This window comes from Elephas maximus, chromosome 23, assembly GCF_024166365.1.
Source record: "Elephas maximus indicus isolate mEleMax1 chromosome 23, mEleMax1 primary haplotype, whole genome shotgun sequence".
Taxonomy (NCBI): Eukaryota; Metazoa; Chordata; class Mammalia; order Proboscidea; family Elephantidae; genus Elephas; species Elephas maximus.
In genome coordinates this window covers 15348429-15361265 of record NC_064841.1, presented here as the reverse complement: position 1 = coordinate 15361265, position 12837 = coordinate 15348429, and positions in this window count along the sequence as shown.

Sequence of the window (12837 nt, the reverse complement as noted above, 5' to 3'; positions counted from 1 at the left end):
GACCTTCCCTCTGATGTCTTATCATTCATGCTTTTTGATTTCCTATCGAGTCATCTTAATTTTTCAAACATGGGCATGTAAACCAGTGCTTGTTTCTGTGTTTCCTGTCCATTATTAGAAACTTGCTTTTCCAAAGCTTCTAAAGGCTATTTACACCCAATACGCACTTTATTTTTAAATACTTAGGATATTGTCAGGCCATCTGTGTGGTGCAAATGGTTAAAGCACTTGACTGATAGTGATTCAGACCCATCTAGAGGCACTTCAGAAGACAGGCCTGGCAATCTGCTCCGAAAGGTCACAGCCTTGAAAACCCTATGGAGCAGTTCTGCCTTGCACACATGGGTTCACCAAGAAATGGAATCAACTCGACAGCAACTAACAATAGGATATTGTCATAAAAGTTTGAATAGATCCCAGAGTCAATCGCAGTTTAAAAATCTCAATCTTAATTCTTCAAAGTAAATCTCAAAAAAAAAAGTCAGAAAAAATTAGAAGCCATGCAAGCTACCTGATGAAATAAAAAAATTAACACACACAGATACGTCATTTACTACCACCACCAGAAGTCCTTATCTCCCCTAAAGCAATTCTCTAATAATTTAAAAATGAATGACAAGAAGGGAAGCATAAAGCCCCTGAGAGCATCAAAGAGAAGCTCCAGAGATTTTAGGGTCTTCCGTGCATTTATGAATGAAATATGCTCAACTCAACAAGTTATAACAGCAAAATAAATTCAAAGAAAGCAGAAAGAATGTATTAAAAATAAAAGGAGAAATTGAAGAGATAGAAAACTTCAAAGAAGATGTTAAAAACAGATGTGGTGCTTTGAAAATAATTATTAAAAGACAGCTTTTGACAACTTTGATAGAAAAATTGGAGAACATGAGCAATGAGAATATAACTGCAGAAACCGAAGCAATTAAAAATTATCAAGGAATTCTGTGAGTGGCTTTAAGTAGTAAATTTGAAAATTACCTATGTGATTTAGATAATTTATTCATTAACATTAACTCGAGAGGAGCCAAAGAACGTGGACACATCAATATCATTGAAAAACTTGAATTTATGATGAAAACCTGTTTCTTTTATTAACAGTAATGCAAACTGATTTTCCTGGAAAGGTCTAACAAACCTACAAGGAACAGTATAATTTCCATATTAGAGAAAATATCCAGCATTTTTTTTTTTTAAATGGAAAACTTCCAAACTTAGTCAGTGAGCATAGTGTTATTCTGATACCAAAACCTAACAAAAATAACATAGAAAGGGTACCGTGGGTATTGAAATTGTTACATTAAAAATGTTTTAAATTTGTATTGTCAACTAATCCAGTTGCAAGGTGCTATTAACAGCTACATTTTCCTAATACATTTAAAATACGATTCCATTTGCAACAACTTCATGTGCCTACTTTTCCAAAATACGTCTGATTTGCAAACAAGTTTTACTCATGAAAAATATTAAGTTGGGGTGTAGGGGATTGAACACAAGCAAAGATTGGATCTAAATTGTCAGATGGAGCAAGTAAATTCCATGAAATTACAAAAAATATTTGAAAGAATATATGTAAGCATAGAAAAATAGGAGAGGGCCATAAGCAGGCTATACATTTCTGAAAGAGAAAACAGGATTCCATCTATGGACAAAAATATATAAGATGAAACTACAGTTAAAAATGCATACCAAACCAAACCCAACTTATTGCTGTCAAGTTGATTCCAACTCATAGCGACCCTGTAGGACACAGTAGAACTGCCCCATAGGGTTTCCAAGGAGTGCCTGCTGGATTTGAACTGCTGACCTTTGGTTAGCAGCTGTAGCAGTTCACTGTTATGCTACCAGGTTTTCCAAAAATGTATAAGGGAACCCATATATCCATGGTCAGTTGATTTTTAACAAGGGTTCCAAGTCCATTCAATGGGCAAAATATAGTCTCTTCAACAAATGGTGACAAAAAAATGGTTTTCCACATGCAGAAGAATGAATGTGGATCCCTACCGCACATCATATATTAAAATTAACTCAAAATGATTTGACAACTTAAGTGTGAGACCTAAAACTATAAAATCCTTAGAAAAAAATACAGGGGTAAATCTTCAGGACCTTGTGTTTGGCAATGGGCTCTTAAACATACCACCAAAAGCACAAGTTCCAAAAGGAAAAAAAAGATAAATTGAACTTAATCCACTCCTGGGTATGGAAAAAGAATTGAAAGCAAGGACTCAAACAAATACTTGTGCACCAGTATTCACTGCATCATTACCTATATTAGCCAAAAGGTGGAAACAACCCAAGTAGTCATCCATAGATGAATAGATAAAAATATGGTATATACATACAATGGAATATTAGTCATGAAGAGAAATGCAATTCTGATACATGCTGTGACATGGATGGGCCTTGAAAACATGCTAAGTGAAATAAGACACAAAAGGAAAAATATTGTATGCTCCCACTTAAATGAGAGATCTAGAATGGTAGACGCATAGAGACCAAAGTTTATTAGTGGTTGCCAGGGACAGGGGTATGGGTACTGAATTCTTGCTTGGGGTGATGGAAATGTTTAGGAAATACATAGTAGTGATGGTTGCACAACATTGTGAATCTAATTAATGTCACTGAATTGACACTTAAAGATGTTTAACACAGCAAATGTTAGGTTATATAAATATATGTTACCACAATAACATTTTGTAAACCAAACCAAGCCCATTGTTGTTGAGGCAGTTCGACTTATAGCGACCCTAAAGGTCAGAATAGAACTGTCCCATAGGGTTTCCAAGGCTGTTAATCTTTATGGAAATATACTGCCACATCTTTCTCCCATGGAATGGCTGGTGGGTTCAAACCACTGACCTTCGGTTAGCAGCCAATGGTTTAGCCACTGTGCCACCAGGACTCCTTATATTTTATAAAATGTATAGAGAAATATTGCTGTTGCAATAGAATAGTTCCTAGGAGCTACACATAAAGAATTAATGCATATAAAAGTTCCCATATATCTCTACCCCCCTCGCCCCACAATTTCCCCTATTATTAATATTTTGTGTTAGTGTGGTTCATTTGTCACAAAATGATGAGCCAATATTGATATATTACTATTAACTAAAGTCCATTCAGTATATAAAAGTTCACCCTTTGTGTTTGCAGTTCTGTAGATATTTGGTTCTGGTGTATATAATTGCACATTGTTGGATTTTCATCATACCTTTAATAATAAAAATTTGGAAGCTGCCTAAGTAAGTGCTAATAGGAGAAGTGTTAAATAAATAATCATGTATAACTATACTATGCAGCCAATTAAAAGACAGGGTAAAACTTTATGTGCTTATGTGGAAATCTCTGCAAGTCACATCGTTAAGGAAAAAAAAGTTATATTTTAATATATATACTTTCATTTCATTCATGTAAAGAAAACTTAAAAAAATTGTGTGTGTGTATGTTATTATCTAAATAAAATGTTGCTTGCCAAACAATTAGTGGTCACCATTACCTGTAGGGATGTGGTGAATGAGGAGGGGCGTTGAGACTTTTTTCTATGTATTTCCTTATTGTTTGAATTTTTACATTAAAAAATACTTACAAAGTACTTAGGTAATTTTTTAAAAAGGGATCATAAAACAGGGAAAATACATCATATGAATCTGTAAAATCGCAAGAGTAGTAATAGCATTGTCAGAACATGTCTAACTTCAGGGGGGATAATGCGAATCAAGATCAGCCCAAGGCTGATCCCTGTGAGGTGGAGGTCAGACACACCTCCAGTCTCCAACCTTTTCACCAATCTGACGCTGGCCTTCCCTGCCACACACCGTCTGCTTCTCTTCTGAGTTCCACAATCCATTGCAGTGCCTGCACAGAACTCACAGACCATACTTACAGTTCAGTGGTTTCTTAAGGAAGTAATGGTACAATTTGGGATCTGGATCAGGACGCATGTAGGCAGTCTCCCTTCTTCAGTATAGGGTAGCTCTCTCACTTCTCTTGACCCCCTCATGACAGGCTGCTCTTAGCCCTGCTGTCTGTCAACACTGACTCTGCCACACGGCCCCTGCAGGCCCCTCACCGCCAGGTCTACTGCTGGACCCCTTTTGGGCCTCTCAGTGTCTTCACTGTTACAGCTCTCCCAGGAGTTTCCTTGCCTCCTCTCTCCTCTCTCTTCCCTTTGCTTCTTCCTGCTGCTTCTCTTCCTGCCTCCCTCTATCTGAAAGACCTCTGTGGGATCGGCTGCATATATACACAACTCCTTGTCAATTTCAAGGCATATCCCCTCCCAGCAGAAGCCACAAACTGACCAATCCCCTCTCAGTAGGCCACAGACATTTCATTTGCATAGGAGGCTAGAGTCACCTCAGTTGCATGGTCTATTGACCAATTCCTGCAAGGTGCATACCAACTACAGGGCAGGCTGCAGTCCAGGTCCAGACAAAAACTATGAAACAGCAAGCTGTTTACAGCTTACCCAAGAAATGTCAGTCAACCTGGACAAAAGTAACAAACCCTCTGGGGTAGAAAACTAGGGAAAAGGTAACTCCTCAGTGTTTAGGGGAAAAATCTCCCAAGTAGTTTTTCCAAAGAACTAAGGCAGAAGGCCACGTGAAAGGCCACGTTTCAGCGCAATGCCTATTGCACTCTGTTGCATAAGGAGCCCTGGTGGTGCAGTGGTTAAGCGCCCGGCTACTAACCAAAAGGTTGGCTGTTCCAACCGAAACCCACCGGCGCTCCACAGGAGAAAAATGGGGCAGTCTGCTTCTGTAAAGATTAAAAACCCATTGTCGTCAAGTTGATTCTGACTCAGCGATCCTGTAAGAGTGCAACTGCCACTAGAGTCTCCAAGGTTGCAAGTCTTTATGGAATCAGAGTGTCCCATCTTTCTCCCGCAGAGCGGCTGGTGGATTTGAACCGCTGACCTTTCAGTTAGCAGTCAAGTGCTTAACCACTCCTTTACCAGGGCTCCTTCTGTAAAGATTGCAGTCTTGGGAACCCCATGGGCAATTCTACTTTGTCCTATAGGGCCGCTATGAGCCAGAATCAACTTGACGATGATGTTTTTTTTTGTTTTATGCTGCATAATGCCTGGGTTTTCAAATAGTTGTTTTAAAACAGCTGTTCAAATATTTTGATCTACCAGAATTGAGATGTGATCACTTACTGTATAACAACTTATTACCAGCAGTATCTGCTTCCAGTGTGTTATTATTTACAACTCATAGTTTGTCTCTCTGTTGGAACCCTAGTGAAGCAGTGGTTAAGAGCTTGGCTGCTAACCAAAAGGTTGGTAGTTCAAATCCAACAACCGCTCCTTGGAAACCCTATGGGGCAGTTGTTCTCTGTCCTGTAGGGTCACTGTGAGTGGGAACTGACTCTCTGGCACCTAACAACAGCAACAGTTTTTCTCTCTAGAAATTATTTCTTCTCTTTTCTCTTGGTATCCTTTACTAGGTAATATAGGCATTCACGTTGGAACATATAATAAATATAACATTATGCAGCTAGTCGCTGATGATGTCTTTATTACTACAGGGAAAATTCAGAGCTGGAATTGAGCTTGTGGGTTTTCCTTTTCCATCAGTGTGAAACAGAGAAGGGAATATGACATACTCATATATAACTCTTTGCAATATAGACAGCCCGTCACGTAGGATTTGAAACACTTTGCATGTCAGTGTCTTGCTGCTTTAGTGTCAGTCAGAGAGCAGTTCAGGCTCCCATCTGATGGGAAGACTTGACTATTAATCTCAGCCACCTCCTTACTCTGCTGAGAAATGTTCTACCATCAATCAGTCATTACGTTTCCTTATTTTCTTGAAGGATGGTGTTATTAAACAACTTGCCTTAAGCCACAGAAGATACCAGTTGTAAAGCCTAGACAGAAATACCAATTCCTTGTTCATACTTGGATCAACAAGTCTTGCTTCCGTAAGGAACTTTTTTTTTCTTTTGCAGATCTGAGTTCAGACTTGCTACCATAAGTATGACGGGTCTTGCAATTCCAGAGAAAGCTCTTACTTATCTGTTTTATACAAAGGGATACTAAGGGTTAAGAGGCTCTTTCCATCCAAGGAGTCAAAAGAATTGGACCCTGAACTCTGGATACTGAACTCAAAGGTGGTAGATATTAGGGCCATTGGGGAAAAAAAAAAAATCCAGCTCTCTTTCTTTCCAGGCGTGTGAAGGGGTTGCAGGACTCCACCCAATTGTAGTTAGGTGTGGCCATGAGGCTTGCTTTAGCCTTTGATATTTGGAGGAAGCGATGCGTGTCACTTCCAGGGGCAGGTTTTCAAGCCATTGTGTACTGTGCTACATCATTCCCTGCCTTAGAGCGATGGGCACTTCTCCAGACAGGGCTGGTTACTTATCCTGTGTCCTAGAGTGAAAATGACAGGAGGAAGAGCCACGTGTGTGACAACATGTGGTGTGAGAGAGGAAGATGACCCACAAAATTGTGTTGTTTTAAGCCACTAAAATTTTTATAACTGCAACATGCTTTAGCCCATGATGGTGAATAATATTTTCCTAATAACGTTAATACTGATTTCCTTAGTTCAGCCTCTCAAAGAAAGTTTCACAATGGACATCCTAAGTGAAAAAGTATACCACCACCCTTTATAATTTTAAACTCATATTTTGGAATAATGGAATGTTGATTTTTTAAAAAAATAGCTGTCTAGAATTTCTTACTTAAGGTAACATTTGTCTTTCCAGTTTCCTGATTATACTTAAATGCTCTAACAAGGAGTTTGCGTATCAAGAAATAAAATGAGTCTTCATTTTATAGGTATATATATCTTTTAAAAGTGAAACTATGACCTTTTATTTACTTATTAACTTTTATTGAGCTTCAAGTGAACGTTTACAAATCAAGTCAGTCTGTCACGTATAAGTTTATATACATCTTACTCCCACTTGCTCTCTCCCTAATGAGTCAGCCCTTCCAGTCTCTCCTTTCGTGACAATTTTGCCAGCTTCCTACTCTCTCTATCCTCACTTCCCCCCTCCAGACAGGAGATGCCACCACCGTCTCAAGTGTCCACCTGATATAATTAGCTCACTCTTCATCAGCATCTGTCTCCTACCCACTGTCCAGTCCCTTTCATGTCTGATGAGTTGTCTTCGGGGATGGTTCCTGTCCTGTGCCAACAGAAGGTTTGGGGACCATGACCGCCGGGATTCCTCTAGTCTCAGTCAGACCATTAAGTCTGGTCTTTTTATGAGAATTTGGGGTCTGCATCCCACTGATCTCCTGCTCCCTCAGGGGTTCTCTATTGTGCTCCCTGTCAGGGCAGTCATCGATTGTGGCCGGACACCAACTAGTTCTTCTGGTCTCAGGATGATGTAGGTCTCTGGTTCATGTGGCCCTTTCTGTCTCTTGGGCTCTTAGTTGTCGTGTGACCTTGGTGTTCTTCATTCTCCTTTGCTCCAGGTGGGTTGAGACCAATTGATGCATCTTAGATGGCCGCTTGTTAGCGTTTAAGACCCCAGATGCCACATTTCAAAGTGGGATGCAGAATGTTTTCATAATAGAATTATTTTGCCAATTGACTTAGAAGTCCCCTTAAACCATGTTCCCCAAACCCCCGCCCTTGCTCCGCTGACCTTTGAAGCATTTGTTTTATCCTGGAAGCTTCTTTGCTTTTGGTCCAGTCCAATTGAGCTGACCTTCCATGTATTGAGTGTTGTCCTTCCCTTCACCTGAAGCAGTTCTTATCTACTAATTAATCAGTAAAAAACCCTCTCCCTCCCTCCCTCCCGCCTCGTAACCACAAAAGTATGTGTTCTTCTCAGTTTATACTATTTCTCAAGATCTTATAATAGTGGTCTTATACAATATTTGTCCTTTTGCCTCTGACTGATTTCGCTCAGCATAATGCCTTCCAGGTTCCTCCGTGTTATGAAATGTTTGACAGATTCATCACTGTTCTTTATCGATGCGTAGTATTCCATTGTGTGAATAGACCACAATTTATTTACCCATTCATCCGTAGATGGACACCTTGGTTGCTTCCAGCTTTTTGCTATTGTAAACAGAGCTGCAATAAACATGGGTGTGCATATATCTGTTTGTGTGAAGGCTCTTGTTTCTCTAGGGTATATTCCGAGGAGTGAGACTTCTGGGTTGTATGGTAGTTCTATTTCTAACTGTTTAAGATAACGCCAGATAGATTTCCGAAGTGGTTGTACCATTTTACATTCCCACCAGCAGTGTATAAGAGTTCCAATCTCTCTGCAGTCTCTCCAACATTTATTATTTTGTGTTTTTTGGATTAATGCCAGCCTTGTTGGAGTGAGACGGAATCTCATCGTAGTTTTAATTTGCATTTCTCTAATGGCTAATGATCGAGAGCATTTTCTCATGTATCAGTTAGCTGCCTGAGTATCTTCTTTAGTGAAGTGCGTGTTCATATCCTTTGCCCACTTCTTGATTGGGTTGTTTGTCTTTTTGTGGTTGAGTTTTGACAGAATCATGTAGATTTTAGAGATCAGGCGCTGGTCGGAGATGTCATAGCTGAAAATTCTTTCCCAGTCTGTAGGTGGTCTTTTTACTCTTTTAGTGAAGTCTTTAGATGAGCATATGTGTTTGATTTTTAGGAGCTCCCAGTTACCTGGTTTCTCTTCATCATTTTTGGTAATGTTTTGTATTCTGTTTATGCCTTGTATTAGGGCTCCTAGGGTTGTCCCTATTTTTTCTTCCATGATCTTTATCGTTTTAGTCTTTATGTTTAGGTCTTTGATCCACTTGGAGTTAGTTTTTGTGCTTGGTGTGAGGTATGAGTCCTGTTTCATTTTTTTGCAAATGGATATCCAATTATGCCAGCACCATTTGTTAAAAAGACTATCTTTTCCCCAATTAACTAACACTGGGCCTTTGTCAAATATCAGCTGCTCATACGTGGATGGATTTATATCTGGGTTCTCAATTCTGTTCTACTGGTCTATGTGCCTGTTGTTGTACCAATACCAGGCTGTTTTCACTACTGTGGGTGTATAATAGGTTCTGAAATCAGGTAGAGTGAGGCCTCCCACTTTCTTCTTTTTCAGTAATGCTTTGCTTATCCGAGGCTTCTTTCCCTTCCATATGAAGTTGGTGATTTGTTTCTCCAACACATTAAAAAATGACATTGGAATTTGGATCGGAAGTGCGTTAAATGTATAGATGGCTTTTGGTAGAATAGACATTTTTACTATGTTAAGTCTTCCTATCCATGAGCAAGGTATGTTTTTCCACTTAAGTATGTCCTTTTGAATTTCTTGTAGTAGAGCTTTGTAGTTTTCTTTGTATAGGTCTTTTACATCCTTGGTAAGATTTATTCCTAAGTATCTTATCTTCTTGGGGGCTACTGTGAATGGTATTGATTTGGTTATTTCCTCTTTGGTGTTCTTTTTGTTGTTGTAGAGGAATCCAAGTGATTTTTGTATGTTTATCTTATAACCTGAGACTCTGTTAAACCCTTCTATTAGTTTCAGTAGTTTTCTGGAGGATTCCTTAGGGTTTTCTGTGTATAAGATCATGTCATCTGCAAATAGTGATAACTTTATTTCCTCTTTGCCAATCCAGATGCCCTTTATTTCTTTGTCTAGCCTAATTGCCCTGGCTAGGACTTCCAGCACGATGTTGAATAAGAGCGGTGATAAAGGGCATCCTTGTCTGGTTCCCGTTCTAAAGGGAAATGCTTTCAGGTTCTCTCCATTTAGAGTAATGTTGGCTGTTGGCTTTGCATAAAAAAAAAAAAATTTTATTTTTTTATGCATAGATGCTCCTTATTATGTTGAGGAATTTTCCTTGGAATTCCTATTTTGGTGAGAGTTCTTATCATAAAAGGGTGTTGGACTTTGTCAAATGCCTTTTCTGCATCAATTGATAAGATCATGTGGTTTTTGTCTTTTGTTTTATTTATGTGGTAGATTACATTAATGGTTTTTCTGATATTAAACCAGCCTTGCATACCTGGTATAAATCCCACTTGATTGTGGTGAATTATTTTTTTGATATATTGTTGAATTCTATTGGCTAGAATTTTGTTGAGGATTTTTGCATCTATGTTCATGAGGGATATAGGTCTGTAATTTTCTTTTTTTGTGATGTCTTTACCTGGTTTTGGTATCAGGGAGATGGTGGCTTTATAGAATGAGTTGGGTAGTATTCCGTCATTTTCTATGCTTTGAAATACCTTTAGTAGTAGTGGTGTTAACTCTTCTCTGAAAGTTTGATAGAACTCTGCAGTGAAGCCGTCCGGGCCAGGGCTTTTTTTTGTTGGGAGTTTTTTGTTTACCGTTTCAATCTCTTTTTTTGTTATGGGTCTATTTAGTTGTTCTACTTGTGAATGTGTTAGTTTAGGTAGGTAGTGTTTTTCCAGGAATTCATCCATTTCTTCTAGGTTTGCAAATTTGTTAAGAGTACAATTTTTCGTAATAATCTGATATGATTCTTTTAATTTCAGTTGGGTCTGTTGTGATGTGGCCCTTCTCGTTTCTTATTGGGGTTATTTGTTTCCTGTATTTCTTTAGTCAGTCTAGCCAATGGTTTACCAATTTTATTAATTTTTTCAAAGAACCAGCTTTTGGCTTTGTTAATTCTTTCAATTGTTTTTCTGTTCTCTAATTCATTTAGTTCAGCTCTACTTTTTATTATTTGTTTTCTTCTGGTGCCTGATGGATTCTTTTGTTGCTCAGTTTCTATTTGTTCAAGTTGTAGGGACAGTTCTCTGATTTTGGCTCTTTCTTCTTTTTGTATGTGTGCATTTATCGATATAAATGGGCCTCTGAGCACTGCTTTTGCTGTGTCCCAGAGGTTTTGATAGGAAGTATTTTCATTCTCGTTGCATTCTATGAATTTCCTTATTCCCTCCTTGATGTCTTCTATAACCCAGTCTTTTTTCAGGAGGGTATTGTTCAGTTTCCAAGTATTTGATTTCTTTTCTCTAGTTTTTCTGTTATTGATTTCTAGTTTTATTGCCTTGTGGTCTGAGAAGATGCTTTGTAATATTTCGATGTTTTGGATTCTGCAAAGGTTTGTTTTATGACCTAATATGTGGTCTATTCTAGAGAATGTTCCATGTGCGCTAGAAAAAAAAGTATACTTTGCAGCGGTTTGGTGGAGAGTTCTGTATAAGTGAATGAGGTCAAGTTGGTTGATTGTTGTAATTAGGTCTTCCGTGTATCTATTGAGCTTCTTACTGGATGTCTGTCGTTCTCCGAAAGTGGTGTGTTGAAGTCTCCTACTATAATTGTGGAGGTGTCTATCTCACTTTTCAGTTCTGTTAAAATTTGATTTATGTATCTTTCAGCCCTGTCATTGGGTGCATAAATATTTAATATGGTTATGTCTTCCTGATCAATTGTCCCTTTTGTCATTATGTAGTGTCCTTCTTTATCCTTTGTGGTGGATTTAAGTCTAAAGTCTATTTTGTCAGAAATTAATATTGCTACTCCTCTTCTTTTTTGCTTATTGTTTGCTTGATATATTTTTTTCCATCCCTTGAGTTTTAGTTTGTTTGTGTCTCTAAGTCTAAGGCGTGTCTCTTGTCGGCAGCATATAGATGGATCGTGTTTCTTTATCCAGTCCGAGACTCTCTGTCTCTTTATTGGTGCATTTAGTCCATTTACATTCAGCGTAATTATAGATAAATAAGTGTTTAGTGTTGTCATTTTGATGCCTTTTTATGTGTGTTGTTGACAATTTCATTTTTCCACATACTTTTTTGTGCTGAGATGTTTTTCTTAGTAAATTGTGAGATCCTCATTTTCGTAGTGTTTGACTTTATGTTTGTTGAGTCGTTACGTTTTTCTTGGCTTTTATCTTCAGTTATGGAGTTGTTATACCTCTTTGTGGTTACCTTAATATTTACCCCTATTTTTCTAAGTAAAAACCTAACTTGTATTGTTCTATATTGCCTTGTAGCCCTCTCCATATGGCAGTTCTATGCCTCCTGTATTTAGTCCCTCTTTTTGATTATTGTGATCTTTTACATTTTGACTTCAGTGATTCCCTGTTATGAGCATTTTTTTTTTTTTAATTAATCTTAATTTGTTTTTGTGATTTCCCTGTTTGAGTTCATATCAGGATGTTCTGTTTTGTGACCTTGTGTTGTGCTGGTATCTGATATTATTGGTTCTCTGACCAAACAATATCCTTTAGTATTTCTTGTAGCTTTGATTTGGTTTTTGCACATTCTCTAAGCTTGTGTTTATCTGTAAATATCTTAATTTTGCCTTCATATTTCAGAGAGAGTTTTGCTGGATATATGATCCTTGGCTGGCAGTTTTTCTCCTTCAGTGCTCTGTATATGTCGTCCCATTCCCTTCTTGCCTGCATGGTTTCTGCTGAGTAGTCTGAACTTACTCTTATTGATTCTCCCTTGAAGGAAACCTTTCTTTTCTCCCTGGCTGCTTTTAAAATTTTCTGTTTATCTTTGGTTTTGGCGAGTTTGATGATAATATGTCTTGGTGTTTTTCTTTTTGGATCAATCTTAAATGGGGTTCGATGAGCATCTTGGATAGATATCCTTTCATCTTTCATGATGTCAGGGAAGTTTTGTGTCAGGAGATCTTCAGCTATTTTCTCTGTGTTTTCTGTCCTCCCTCCCTGTTCTGGAACTCCAATCACACGCAAGTTATCCTTCTTGATAGAGTCCTACATGATTCTTAGGGTTTCTTCATTTTTTTAAATTCTTTTATCTGATTTTTTTTCAGCTATGTTGGTGTTAATTCCCTGGTCCTCCAGATTTCCCAGTCTGCATTCTAATTGCTCGAGTCTGCTCCTCTGACTTCCTATTGCGTTGTCTAATTCTGTAATTTTATTGTTAATCTTTTGGATTTCTACATGCTGTCTCTCTA